Source organism: Pleurodeles waltl, chromosome 8, assembly GCF_031143425.1.
Source record: "Pleurodeles waltl isolate 20211129_DDA chromosome 8, aPleWal1.hap1.20221129, whole genome shotgun sequence".
NCBI lineage: Eukaryota > Metazoa > Chordata > Amphibia > Caudata > Salamandridae > Pleurodeles > Pleurodeles waltl.
In genome coordinates, this window is record NC_090447.1 from 1,194,455,146 (window position 1) to 1,194,469,804 (window position 14,659).

Below are 14,659 nucleotides of genomic sequence, written 5' to 3' on the forward strand. Positions count from 1 at the left end.
GTAGCTTGGCACTAGTATTTCGGCATATCTCAGATGCAGTGTGTAAAATATTTATACACACACACATACAGTAACACCATGAAAATACTACAAAAGGACTACACACCAGTTTAGTAAAATCTGCAATATTTATCTGGTAAAATAAGATCAAAATGACACAAGTCCAACATACACAAGTCAAAATATCGCTTTTAAAACTTTTAAGCAAGTCTTAACCCATAGGGATCAATAGATGTACCTCTTTAGCACAAAGTACCTGGGATGCTTCAAAAACAAAGATGATGGAGGCCACAGAGGAGGTAAGGCACCAGAAAAGCAAAGTGATGCATCAGTTCCTAACTGCGCTGGGGAGGTGATGCATCAATTCTGTTTTTGCTGGTGAGGCAATGCAGCAGTTCCTTATTGGCAGGGGAGGTGATGCTTCGATTCTCTCCTTGGGGGAAAGGCGGTGCATTGATTTCCAGACACGCAGCCTCAGTTCCTTACTGCGGCGTGAGGTTGATGAAAAATTGACATCGAGGGACGATGCGTGGAAAATACAGATGAGCTGTGTTGATGGGACCACGGTGAAACAGGCCCTGTATTGATTCTGCTGCAGCGAGACAGGATCTGCATCGATTTTTCAGCTGCAAGACAGGTGTTGCATTGATTCTTCCAGTGTGGCACATTGATGGGTGGATTTTCTCCTTCAGATCAACAGCTTGCACTTCCAGGGACTGGAGTTGACACCACTTGGCAAGTTAAGACTCTCAGCAGAAGAACCCAGGAACATCCAAATGAAGTCTTTGATGTCACTGAGACTTCATAACAGGAGGCAAGCTCAGTCCAAGTGCCTGGAGAACCTTTGGTAGCAGGATGTAGAAAGTCAAGCCCAGTCGTTTCACTCCCAGGACAGAAGCACCAAGCGGCAGGACAGCACAACAAAGCAACAGGCAGAGCAGAAGTTCCTCCTACAGCATCCAGCTCTTCTTCCTGGCAGAATTTCCTCAGTACAGAAGAAAGAGAACTATGTGGTGTCAAAGGTCCAGTACTTATACCCATTTCTGTCTTTGAAGTAGGCCAATTCCAAAGAGAAGTCTTTGAAGTGCACAAGACCCTACCATTCCCTGCCATGACCCCAGGCACACTCCAGGGGGTTGAAGACTGCTTTGTTTGAGGACAGGCACAGCCCTATTCAGGGGCAAGTGTCAGCTCCCCCTACCACTCTAGCTCAGGAAGACCCATCAGCTTGGTGATGGGCCATCAGGATATGCAGGGCACACCTCAACTCCCTTTGTGTGACTGTCCAGAGTGAATGCACAAATAGCCCAACTGTCATTCTGAAGCAGACGTGTGTTCAGCAGACAGGTAGAGGCACAGAATGGTTAAGCAAGAAAATGCCCACTTTCTAGAAGTAGCATTTTTAAACTCGGAATTTAAAAACCAACTCCACCAAAAGATGTATTTTGAAAATGTTAGTTCAGAGACCCCAAACCCTACATCTCTATCTGTTCCCAATGGGAAATTACACTTAATAGCTATTTCAAGGCAATCCCCATGTTACCCTGTGGGAGAGCTATGCCTTCCAGTAGTAAACACAGAGTTTAGCGGTATTTCACTATTAGGACATGTAAAGCACACCAGTTAATGCCCTACCTTTTAAATGCACTGCACACTGCCCATGGGGCTGCCTTGGGCCTACTTTACGGGTGATGTCCATGTAGGAAAAGGGAAGGTTTGGGTCTGGCAAGGGGGTGCACTTGCTAGGTTGAAATAGCAGTTTAAAACTGCACACACATACACTGCAGTGGCAGGTCTATGACATATTCACAGGGTTACTCAAATGGGTGGCACAATCAGTGCTGCAACCCACTAGTAACTTTGATTTACATGCCCTAGGCACACACAGTGCACTTTACTAGGGGCTTATTAGTAAATCAAATATGTCAATCATCGATAAACCACTCACCAATACAATTTAGATATGGAGCACTTGCACTTTAGCACTGGTCAGTGTTAGAAATGGGGTCTCTAGTTGGCAGTCGGTTTGCACCTTGTCCAAGTAGTGACCCTCACTCTAGTAGGGATAAGGTAGATACCCGCTCATCCCCTTGGTAGCTTGGCAATAGCAGTCAGGCTTATCTCAGAAGCAATGTGTAAAGCATTTGCACATAACACACAGTAACACAGTGAAAACACTACAAAAGTACACCACACCAGTTTTAGAAAAATTGCCGATATGTGTCTATATGAAACAAGACCAAAATGAGAATAATTCAACATACAGTGATAAAGATATGAGTTTTGCAATAATTACTTAAAAATACAGTTCCTTGAAGTCGATAGCTCCACCTGGGGCTATCACGGCGTTGTGATCAACAAATCCAATAGTTCAGGCCGGCTGTCCGGAAAACTATTGCTAGCGTTGTTAAGTTCTTCCCTCAGCAAAAACGATTCTCCTTTTCCTTGTACCCATGTTGGTTGCAGTGGCATCCTCACTCCCGGTGGCTCTTTGCGGAGGCTGTTCTTAGTACTAGCTTCTTCAGGTTTAACTGCCACTCAAGATGGTGGCCGCAAATCCTTGTGAGGTCAGCGCTCTAGTGTTTTTACCTTAGTCTCGTGCTGAAGCTTCCCTACAGCTGTTTCTCTCTGGGAGCCCTGCACTTCAACTGTCATCCTGAGGTGAATGAGCAGTGCTCCTGAGGCGCTTCGTTTCATAGAGAATTCTTCCAGTTTTGAGTAATTAATTATTTTTCTTGTTACGGTGTGCACACCAGCTACTTTTTCCCTTTCGAAGAAGCTGAATTTTTTCTTTCTTCCAACGACTGGCTATCGGTTTTGTGAGGAGAATTTGTTTTGGCTAAACAGAACTTCAAGCAACTGCAGAAAGGAATCCTTTTGTATGGTTTCCAGACTTGCCAATATATATATGTGCATATATATTCAAGAACTCTTTGCTTTGCAGACTTGTCAGTCTTAGAGACAAACCTCAGTGTTCAAACTAATTCCTAGAGACAGTTATTGAGAAAACTGAACCTTCAGAAGGAGTTTTCATTTCCTGTAAAATACATTAGTAGTTTGTATTTTTGAGAACTTTTGAACTGTTCTCCAGAGAACCTTGGAAACCTCTGACTCCTGGAGAAAAGAAGATATTAATTTAACATTGTTCTCTTAGAGAGAGGCTAGTCTCTCAAAAGATCCAGGTTAGGAGAACAATAGAATTGGGTGAATGTGAATGGCTGAACATTCGAATGTGCAGTAAGAATGTACTTATCTACGCTCTTATCACCGGACTGCAGGTCCTTCCTTTAAAGAAATCCCAATAAGAAGAAAGGTGCAGGTTTTCAGAGACACACACTGAATATCCTATCTTCAAGTGGGAAACACAGACTGGAACTGGATCTGGAGGTGGTCTCTTTTTTTCTATTCCCTTTCCCCTTTCCCCCTTGTGGATGCAGGGATCAGATAATTAGTTAGTCTGAGCACGCATCTGTTGGAGGGAGTTGGGTAAAAGGCATCTGCTCCTGTGGAAGTTTGATTTAATGGGTAATCATCTGACACTGGCCGCAGCGTCGGGGGCCAGCTTCGGTGTAGGGAAGACACGCAAACAGTAACTTCGAAATTGCATGGCGTTGTGATCCTCGCGATGAGATCCGGAGAGGTGCGTCGCTGGCATCGCAGTGTCGGTTCCGGAGGTCAGTGCAGGGGTCAACGGGCCCTTGAAGTTACACACGTTGCAGATCGAACTCTAGACTGATGAAGTCAGGAGCACTGGAGTGGAAGGCGTCAGGGCTGCAGTGCGAAGCGGGACGATGCAACATATGGTGCCAACAGGTCCCAGTGCAGGAAGCAACACGATGATGGCATCCAGCAGCGTCGATGAGACCAGGGCTGCGGTGTGAAGTTGTGTGGTGCGACGTGCGGTGTCACCAGATCACGGTGCAGGCAGCGTCGTCGCCGTTGATGAAGCAATGTCTTCGGTAAGCCCAAGTCGGCTGTGCAGCGCGGGACGGCTCTGTGCGGTGTCCACGGGTCACGGTGCAGGCAGGGACGCCTGGTGACGACACTGGAGTTGATGGTGCTGGTGTCGGTGGACCAGGGCTACGGTGTGGGTGGAGACGGTGCTTCATGTACCTCACGAGCAGAGTCCACAGGCCACGGTGCAGGCAGAGGTGCCAGTGTCAGCAAGAGCGTCGTTATTGGGGATGCCAAGACTGCAATGTGAGCAAAGCGATGCTGGAGTGCGGGCCCGACAGGTCACGGTGCAAGCAGCGGCTCGGTGGTGCATTGGTGAGACCAGGATTGCAGGGCAAAGTGAGGCAGTGCGGCTCCGTGCGGAGTCGGCAGGTCACGGTGCAGGCCAATGGCATCGTTGGCGGCGTCACAGTGGTTTTTGAACAGCACAAAACACACAGTTCCCAGTGCTGTAGGCAGATGATACTGAAGTCTTTGGTGTCCCTGAGACTTCTAACAGGAGGCAAGCACTACTCCAAGCCTGTGGAGAACTTTCTCAAGCAGTATACACAGCAAAGTTCACCTTTTGCACTCTTTTCAGGCATAAGCAGCAACTGCAGGTCAACCCAGCAAAGCAACACAGCAAAGGGGCAGTACTACTCCTCCAGCTCTTCAGCTCTTCTCCTTGGCAGAGGTTCCTCTTGATCCAGAAAGATTCTAAAAGTCTGGGGTTTTGGGTCCGTTACTTATACCCCTTTCTGCCTTTGAAGTAGGCAAATTTCAAAGGAAAGTCTCTGTTATTCACAAGACCCTGCATTGCCAAGGCCTGGCCCCAGACACACTCCAGGGGGTTGGAGATTGCATTGTGTGAGGGAAGGCACAGCTCTTTCAGGTGTAAGTGACCACTCCTCCTTCCACTCTAGCCCAGATGGCCCATCAGTATATGCAGGCTACACCGCAGTTCCTTTTGTGTCACTGTCTAGAGGGAATTCACAACAGCCCAACTGTCAGTCTGACCCAGACGTGGAATACACAAGCAGGCAGATGCACAGAATGGTTTAAGCAAGAAAATGCCCACTTTCTAAAAGTGGCATTTTCAAACAAACCATATAAAAGCCAACTTTACCAAAAGATGTATTTTTAAATTGTGAGTTCAGAGACCCCAAACTCCATAGCTCTATCTGCTCTCAAAGGGAAACTGCACTTTAAGGAAAATTAAAGGCAGCCTCCATGTTAACCAATGAGAGAGATAGGCCTTGCAACAGTGAAAAACAAATTTGGCAGTATTTAACTGTTAGGCCATGTAAAACACAACAGTACATGTCCCACATTTAACATACACTGCACCCTGCCCTTGTGGCTACCTATGGCCTTCCTTAGGGGCGCCTCACATGTAGGAACAGGGAAGAAGCTAAGGTTTTGATTGATCAGATAAAAGGGGAGAGCTAGCGGGTTGCAGAGGGCTGGGGCCTAAGGGTAGTATGAGCCACCCAATAACGTTTCAAGGAGGGTTCCCCAGGGAGGGTTTGGGGAAGGGCAGTGTGTTATTTTTTTTCAACGATCTGATTAAGGTCACAATGGGTGGGGAGCAGATGGGGGGAAATGAAAAAAAATAATTGAGTCCTTGCACAATTGTATAACTGTTGAAGTCAGACAAGAGTTTCTTATTCTTATTTGGATAAAGACATGATGATGCACTCTGGCGATATATCTAAACTTAAAATTTTGACCTGGAATGTAAATAGCCTTAGAGTGAGCAGTAGAAGAAGGAGAATTCTGGAGTTCCTAAGACTGTCTGATAGCCAGATCATTCTCCTGCAGGAGACCCATTTAAGATATAAGGAGTGGATGGGTATTCTTAAGTCACAAAGATGGATCACCCACTTTGCTTGTACTAACCAATCTTGCAATGTGAAAGGGGTCACGATTATAGTAAAGAATAGCGTTCGAAGTCAGCTGACAGACATCAGTGCTGATCCTAGGGGGCGATGGATCTTGGCAAATATCAAGTTAGGAGGGCTCCAACATACTTTAGTATCCTATTATGGTCCTAACGTGGATGGCCAGGGCCCACTTAGGGATCTCTATGAGCAACTGATTGGAAGAGCTCAGAATTTGATAATAGCTGGCAGAGACTTTAATGTTTTGCTTAATCCTTCCCTAGATAGGTCTACCCCCAGACCGCCTTTTAGTACACCTAAGATGAGAGCTTGCTTATACAATATAATGGAACATTTTGGCCTGACTGATCCTTGGTGAAACAGAATGGGGCAGACCAAGGAGTTCACTTTCTGGAATAAGAAACTCGGGCATGCTTCCAGAATTGACTTCTTTCTGATAGACATTAAACTTTGAAATAACCTAATGGCAATTTCCCACCAGCCAAGCCATCTCTCGGACCACTCAGCCGTTCAGCTGACTATAAGTCTGTCTGACTCTCATACCTGCACTAGATGGACACTGGATCGTTCTCTCCTGAGGGAAGAAGAGATTGTCTTAAAGTTGAAAAGGGACTCCAAGGAATTTGTTGAGATCAACTTAGGTTCCGCTCCAATAGCCACGGTTTGGGAAGCATATAAGGCCTTCATCCGTGGAAAACTGATTTGCTATGCTGCTTTTAGAGCCAAGAGAACCAGAACAACAATAGAGACTCTTGAGGGTAAACTTTGTACCCTGCAAGCCCAAAGACTATCCTCCCAGGACACAATAACGCAGGCAGACCTACAGTATCAGATCCATTTATCCCCAAATTCACTTGAGGTCTTGTTAGAGTCAATTGTGAAGAGTAGATGGGAAGCAAGTAAACTGGCGCATTTTGAGTATGGCGGAGGCTGTGGCAAGTTATTAGCTTGGAAGACTAGGTCTGATAACATTAGGAATAGGATTAAAGGAGTTATACTAGGTGAAACTGGCAGAAACTTCTCAGAAGACCAAGACATTATAGGAGAATTTGTCATATTTTTTTCCGAACTATATAGAGACGACTGAGTGATTTCAGCAGAGGCGATTGAAGAATGGTTGAAGGGAGACACACTCCCCAGGTTTGATCCAGTCAAGAATTTGAGCCTCAATCAATGCTTCTCCCGAGCGAGATAGACTGTTAATGCTGGTTTGAAAAATGGGAAGGCTCCTGGTCCAGACTGAATACCTGCCGAAGTATATAAACTTCTGAGAGATGAGCTTGCACCAGTCTTGATCCAGTTAATGAACTCAATTCTCATAGATTCCTCTCCGGTCCTGTCTTCCTGGAATGAAGCTATTATAACCTTAATACTAAAGCCTCAGAAAGATGCTAGAAAATGTGAGTCCTACAGACCTATTTCACTGCTCAATAATGATTACAAAATGTTTGCGCAATTGCTTGCAAGGAGGTTGGATTATGTGATCAGTGATTTAGTGCACATTAACCAGAAAGGCTTCATGAGAAATCGACATCTAGGGGACCTGACCCCCGATCTAGTTGCTGCAATTGATATTGTATCCACTTTTAACATGCCTCTAACTATATCCACAATTGATGCTGCCAAGGCTTTTGACAGAGTGAGCTGGCTCTTCTTGTAGGTGGTAATGGACCGTAATAACTTGGGTAAAAATGTTCCTAATGCAATTAAAACTATTTACAAGGCTCCATCAGCTCGGATTCTGGTTAATGGCATTCTATCCCCACATTTTAAGATTTAACGGGGGACACAACAGGGTTGCCCTCTCTTCCCTCTTCTCTTTAATCTTTATATTGAGCCTCTGGCTAGGAGAATCAGGGCAGATCAGAAAATCATACCTTTTCAAAACCACGGCTGGGTCCTGAAGGAAGCTCTATATGCAGATTATCTTTTGATATACACACAGAACCCCCAATGTGCTCTTCCAGCACTTTTGAAAATCACTGTTAGTTTTGGGGAAATTTCAGGTTATTTAATTAACACAGATAAATCTGAAGTAATACTTGGAATGGCCCCTTGGATAACCCATTGGAGAAAGACGTAATCCGATATTTAGGGGTCAAAGTGGTCAAGAACCTGGCAGAGATGGCTCAAGTGAACTTCGAACATCATCTAAGGGAAACAAAGAAGTTACACCCTCAATGGTCACACCTACGTCTCTCTATTTTAGGTAGAACTAATTTAATAAAGATGGTGGAACTGCCAAAATTCACCTTTATCTTTAATGCTATCCCTTTATCTTTTAAAAATGAACAGCTAAGGCAATTTCAGGGTTATTAGTTAGCTTCATTTGGTCCTATAAAAAACCCAGAATATCATGGAAGAAATTGAGAAAGAAAAAGCTAGATGGGGGAATTGCACTCCCGGACTTTCAGCTTTACTACTGGGCATTCCAGCTGAAAAACGTTAGATCACTTCTTTAAAAGGAGTATCTTTCCCCTCAACTTCAGGCTCTGATAGGGTGTTTCCGGGACCAGGGTACACAGTTTCATTATAAATTTGGCCATCCCAAGTATTACAAAAAAGTTAGACTAAAAACTCTTTTTAATGCCTGCAGCATCTGGTATGCAGTAAGAAGAAGACTGGGTATCCCATATTACAGTGATTTGGCCCCAATCTGGAATTCTCCCGGTAGTCCGATGTGTCTCCAGGATGTACTAGCTAAGCCATTGATAGAGGGAGGAATTGTGCAGTGGGGACAACTAGTCAGTGGGGGCTCTGTTAGCTCTTGGGAATCCTTATCTGAAGCAACTAATGCTAAATTATCTAGGTTCAAATATGTGCAAATTAAAGGTTGGCTGCAAGGAGAACCTGAGGCTGGGTGTTCTACAGGATGGGAGAAGAAAATTACTGGTCCACAGAGCCAAAAGACAGAGGTTTCAAAGTGGTATTGGGCATTTATACAAGCTGAAGATGCATCTTGCCCACCCTCTACAGAGGGATGGGACCTGGTGTTTCCTGCACTAGATCTTCCTTATTTCTGGTGGGCCTCCATGAAGATTCTCCGCTCTGTGGTTAAATCTGCCCCCCTGCGGCAGAACCACTTGTTCACCATATATCGTGCTTATTGGACCCCTAAAAGGCTTGCTAGAATAGCTCTTCAAGGTAAGAGTGGTTGCCCGAAGTGTGACCTAGGGGTGGCAGATGATATTCATCTTTGGTGGCAGTGCCCGAGGATTCATACTTTTTGGGAACAAGTGGGTAAGTCGATATTGTCTATTATAATTAGGCGTAATGAGATAACTCTTCCAATGGTTGTATTTGGGTTATATGAGACTGCTGAGAGGCGTTTGTGTGATAGATTGGAGAGACCTCTGATGCATCTCTTTTTCTATTTGGTTCTGCTAACCCGGCGGGAAATATGTATTAAGTGGATCTCTAGTCTCCCTCCCACTCATAGTGATTGGTTGTTGTCGGTTAAGAGAATTTCCGATTTAGACTGTAGTGATGGCTCGGATAGGTCCCTTAGAATGTGGGAACCCTTTTTTGTTTTTTATAGAACCATCTCTGCAGGCATTAGGCCAGTGTGAACTAATTAGACTTGAGTTTTGGTAAGAGTCCAATGATTAAGTCTTTAAGATCTAACAATTAGGAGGTGGGGGCGGACTGGTTCTGCACTCCCCCTAAGGCTGATGGGGGCCGCTTACTACCTGAGTTCTGGGGGACCACCCGGCCTAGGACAAGGGCCGGAACGTGATGTGGCTTCTCTTGTCTGTATTTGGCTATATATGAGGACTCCAAAAAAAAAAAAGGGAAGGTTTGGGCCTGGCAAGTGGGTATATTTGCCAAGTCGAATTGGCAGTTTAAAACTGCACACATACAAACTCTTCAGTGGCAGGTCTGACACATGTTTATAGGGCTACTCACGTGGTTGGCACAACCAGTGCTGCAGGCCTACTAGTAGCATTTGATTTACAGGCCCTGGGCACACATAGTGCACCCTAATAGGGACTTACCAGTAAATCAAATATGCCAATCATGGATAAACCAATCACCAATACAATTTACATAGGGAGCACTTGGACTTTGGCACTGATCAGCAGTGGTAAAGTGCGCAGAGACAATAAGCCAGCAAAAACAGAGTCCAGTATACCATAAAAACAGGAGGTAAAAAGGCAAAAAGACAGGGGCGACACACCAAAAGCTGCCAGGTCTAACAGTCAGCAGTGGTAATGTGCCCAGAGCCCTAAAGCCACCAAAAACAAAATGCAGCACACAGTCAAAAACAGTAGATCAGAGGTAAAAGGTTTAGGGATAACCCTGCAAAAGGGACATTTCTGACACAACCCCCTCCCAGCCTAAAGCCAGGGTAGGCCAGTCAACACCTTGCTGGACTTCCCTGCTTAAGGCGATAGAACATGAACAGTGGCCCACTACTGCAAGGGCTCTTGCCAGTTCTATGCCTCTCTGAACCCAGGTAGATCTCTCTGTCTACACTCTCAGGGCCTACTGAACTAACCCAGAGGGATCCCTTCTCCTCATCTGTGGACTCTAACTGAGCATCTCTTGACCTAACTTTGCTCAGAGATGCATCACAGTAGGCAGACAGTACCACCATGGCCTATAGTGTGATGTGGCCAATTCCACCCCATGGGACTGACTTCAGTCCCCAACTCATAGGGTGACCAGACGTCTCAGATTTCCCTGGACAGTCCCAGTTTTCAGAGGACTGTCCCGGCTTCCCAACGCTTTTGTTCATTTTAAATAAATGTCCTGGTTTTGGGTGCAAAGGTCAGGTCAACCTGCGAGTCAGAAGTGAAAGGTATGCTCTCCTTTCACAAGCAGCTCTAGAGTCTTAAATAATTGAAGAAGTAATTTATTGGTTTCTGCCGTTCTGCTTCTGCCTGCTCCGTTATCTGTGTGTGTGTGTATAAGTCTATATATACACATATATACACACACACACACATACAGGACAGGCCAGATAAAAAAGTGAATCTAAAGGCTTTAGTCCTACTTTTATGTCTGACCTGCCCCATGTTTTCTTTTAAAAATCTGGTCACCCTATCAAAACAAGGAAAAGTCTGACCTCAAGAACAACAACCCACAGAGACCACTGACAGCTGTCAGTGTAAAGAGCCAGGCCCCAGGCCATCCTGGAGTTTCTAGCCTCTGTGGTTTTGAAAAGGGGGGGCAGTAGCCCCAGTTGCCTTGCACCCTTTTTCCACTTCCCCTTCCACCAGTTCAGGGGTGGTATCCTGAGACTGGTCACTCAACTTAGGGTCAGCAGAGGGCAGGGGAGGGCTCTCTCACCAACTGTCTCTCTTTCTGGGGTCCTGTATCTTGTGCTTTGAAGTGGTACCCCCAGAAAACTTAACTGTTAAAGTGTCTTTGGCAGCCGCCCCTCCCAATTCCCCTGGCACCCTTGGGCAACTCATTCCTCAGAATGCAGTCTATGGGTATCTGGGGACTAACTTTGAGCTTTCTCTGGGTCACCTCCCCACCTGACTCTAGGGACACCGGAGCCACAGGGTGGAAAAAGTCCTGCCCATGGGCTGGAGTCACTCTACGCACTTGGCTTGTGCACTGCTTTGAGGAAACTAGCCTTTCCACAACCATGGTCCTGCTAGCCCCAGCATCCCTCATAGCAGTGACTGTGACCCCTCCACTTTCACCTGGTAGAAGTGGCGACTTCCACCCTCTGGGATCACAACCTCACTCTCTGAGTTCACCTCCCAACTAAAGGAGATTACGGCATGGTCTACGACCTGTCCCTGGGGATTACCTCCCCCTAAGGCCGCATTGGCCACCCCTGTAGGTGGGCCACAAGTGGGGATTTTCTTAGGACAGACAGAGCCCCCTTTCTTGTGTCCTAGCTGGGAACACTCAAAGCAGTAGGGTTGAAAATGGGGTGCCCTGGGAACATGCCTAGCAGAAACTTCCTCCTTCCTGTCAGAAGGGGCATGAGAACCTTTTTCTTTTCCCTTATCCTGAGACGTGTGTGTGTCTGCCAGGACCTCCCCCTCCTTCTTCCATTGGGGATTCTTCCCACCCTTGGCTGAGTCTCCCACATACAACTTCTTTTGGACCCTGGGGCTGAGCAAGCAGTTTGCCTCCTTGGCAAACTTCCAGGGATCAGTAAGCTTGCGGTCAATCAAGTGCAGCCGCAGCTCTGGAAAACAATGACTAGACAAGTGCTCCCAAGCGACATACTCCACCCAAGTTTGAGAACCAAGTTTAGTACTCTCCCTAAACTTTAACCTATACCTTTCTGGAGTGAGACCATACCCACTGGATAGGGCTTCTTCCATGGTGGGGTATTTCATCCGATCTTTTGAGTCTAATGCCAACAAGGTGTCTCTCTCCTCTACTGAGAAGTACTTCTAGAGGCCTGCCCCCCAATCTCCCTCCGGGACCCTGTTCACTCTCAATGCCACCTCATAACCCCGAACCACGGCTCTATGCCACCCCCACAACAAAATCCTTCACCACACCCTTGGGTATGTGTACCTGGCTACGTTCAACTGTGCCTCCCTAGCCTCCCGCATGTCCTCAAGTTCCTCTATAGACACACCTCTCAAAGAAACACTGCTGCTTGCCCTGGAAGGTGCCTTCCTCCAAGATAGATTCTGATTTACAAAATCCACATGCACTCCTCTCTATCCACAATAGCATTTGCCTCCTCTGTGTGCTCACCAGCCTCCTTTGCTGCCAACCAGGCCTGGGTCCCCTGTGCAGCTCTTCCTTCCTAGTGAGGCCTTTAATAGGACATTTGAGCTCCATGCAGAACGTTCTGAGCTGGGGTACCAAATAGGTCTCCAACCTCTCCTGCTCAAAGACCAAATCTGCAGCTCCAAATGGGGGCTCACCAGACTGAGACATGATTGCAAATAAAACTTAAAAGTTGTAAAGAGAAAAAAATCAAACCAGTATGTTGGGTTATAATGGTCTGCGATATGGAAGTAGTGTACACCAATCACTGTATGTAAAGTGCAAATACAAGTCCTATCCTCACCACTGATCACCAGTGTTAGAAATGGGGTCCTTAGTTGGCAGTGGTGTGCACCCTCTCCAAGTAGGGACCCTGACTCTAACAAGTAACACCCTTGGTAGCTTGGCACGAAGAGTCTGGCTTTTCTCAGAGGTGATGTGTAAAATATTTACACACACACACATACACACACATACACACACATACACACGCCTACACACATACACACTCTCTCTCTCCCTCTCTACCTCTACTACAGTGAAGAAAATGCATAAGGACTCCACACCAGTTTAGAAAAATACCCAATATTTATAAAACAAGAACAAATCGACATATATCTAACATACACAAGTCAAAATATCTCTTTTAAAACGTTTACGCTAGTCTTAATCCATAGGAATCAATGGATGTATCTCTTTAGCGGAACGTACTTAGGATGCATCAAAAACAAAGATGATGCGGATCGCAGGGGAAGTGAGGCACCGGAAAAGCAAAGCGATGCGTTGGTTCCTTACTGCACAGGGAAGGTGATGCGTTGTTTCTTTCCTTGTAGGTAAGGCGATGCATCAGTTCCTTGCTAGGAGATGATACGCATATTCTTTCCTCGCAGGTAAGGCAATGTGTCGATTTGCAGACACCCAGCCTCAGTTCCTTACTGTGGCGAAGGATTAATGGAAAATTGGCACCCATGGACAATGCGTGGAAAATCCAGATGTGCTGTGTTGATGGGACTGCAGTGAAACAGGCACTGTATTGATTCTGAGGCTGTGAGAGAGGCACTGCAATGATTTTTCAGCCACAAGACATGCGCTGAGTCATTTCATCCAACACAGCATGTTTATCCATGGATTTTCTCCTTCAGATCACCACCTTGCACTTCCAGGGGCCCAGGGACTGGAGTTGGCACCACTTGGCAAGTTAAGACTCCCAGCAGAAGAAGCCAGGTACTACCAGAAGTCTTTGATGTCCCTGATACTTCTTAACAGGAGGCAAGCTCAGTCCAAGCCATTGGAGAACCTTTGGAAGCAGAATGTAGAAAGCCAAGCCCAGTTCTTTCCCTCTCAGAACAGAAGCAGCAAGCAGCAGGTCAGCACAACAAAGCAAGAGGCAGAGTGGCAGTCCCTCATCCAGCTCTTCTTCCAGGCAGAATTTCTTCAGTCCAGATGAATTCTAACTATGTGATGTCAGAGGTCCAGTACTTGTATCCATTTCTGTCTTTGAAGTAGGCAAACGTCAAAGAGAAGTCTTTGTGGTGCACAAGACCCTGCCGTACCCTGTCCTGGCCCCAGACACACTCCAGGGGGTTGGTTACTGCTTTATGTGAGGACTGGCACAGCCCTATTCAGGTGCAAGTGTCAGCTCTTCTCAGCACTCTAGCTCAGGAAGGCCCATCAGCCTGGTGATGGGTCATCAGAATATGCAGGGCACATCTCAGCTCCCTTTGTGTGACTGTATAGAGTGAATGCCCAAATAGCCCAATTGTCATCCTGGTCCAGACATATATTCAGCAGACAGGCAGAGGCACAGAATGGTTAAGCAAGAAGGTGCCCACTTTCTTAAAGTGCCATTTTCAAACTCACAATTCAAATAACAATTTCACCAAAAGATGTATATGTAAAATGTGAGTTCAGAGGCCCCGAGCTCCATATCTCTATCAGTTCACAATGGAAAATTACACTTAAAAGATATTTCAAGTTCAGCACCATGTTTCCCTATGAGAGGGATAGACTTTGTAATAGTGAAAACAGAGTTTAGCAGTGTTTCACTATCAGGACATGTAAAGGACACCGGTACATGTCCTACCTTTAAAATGCACTGAACCTTGCCCATGGGGATGGATGCCTTGGGCCTAATT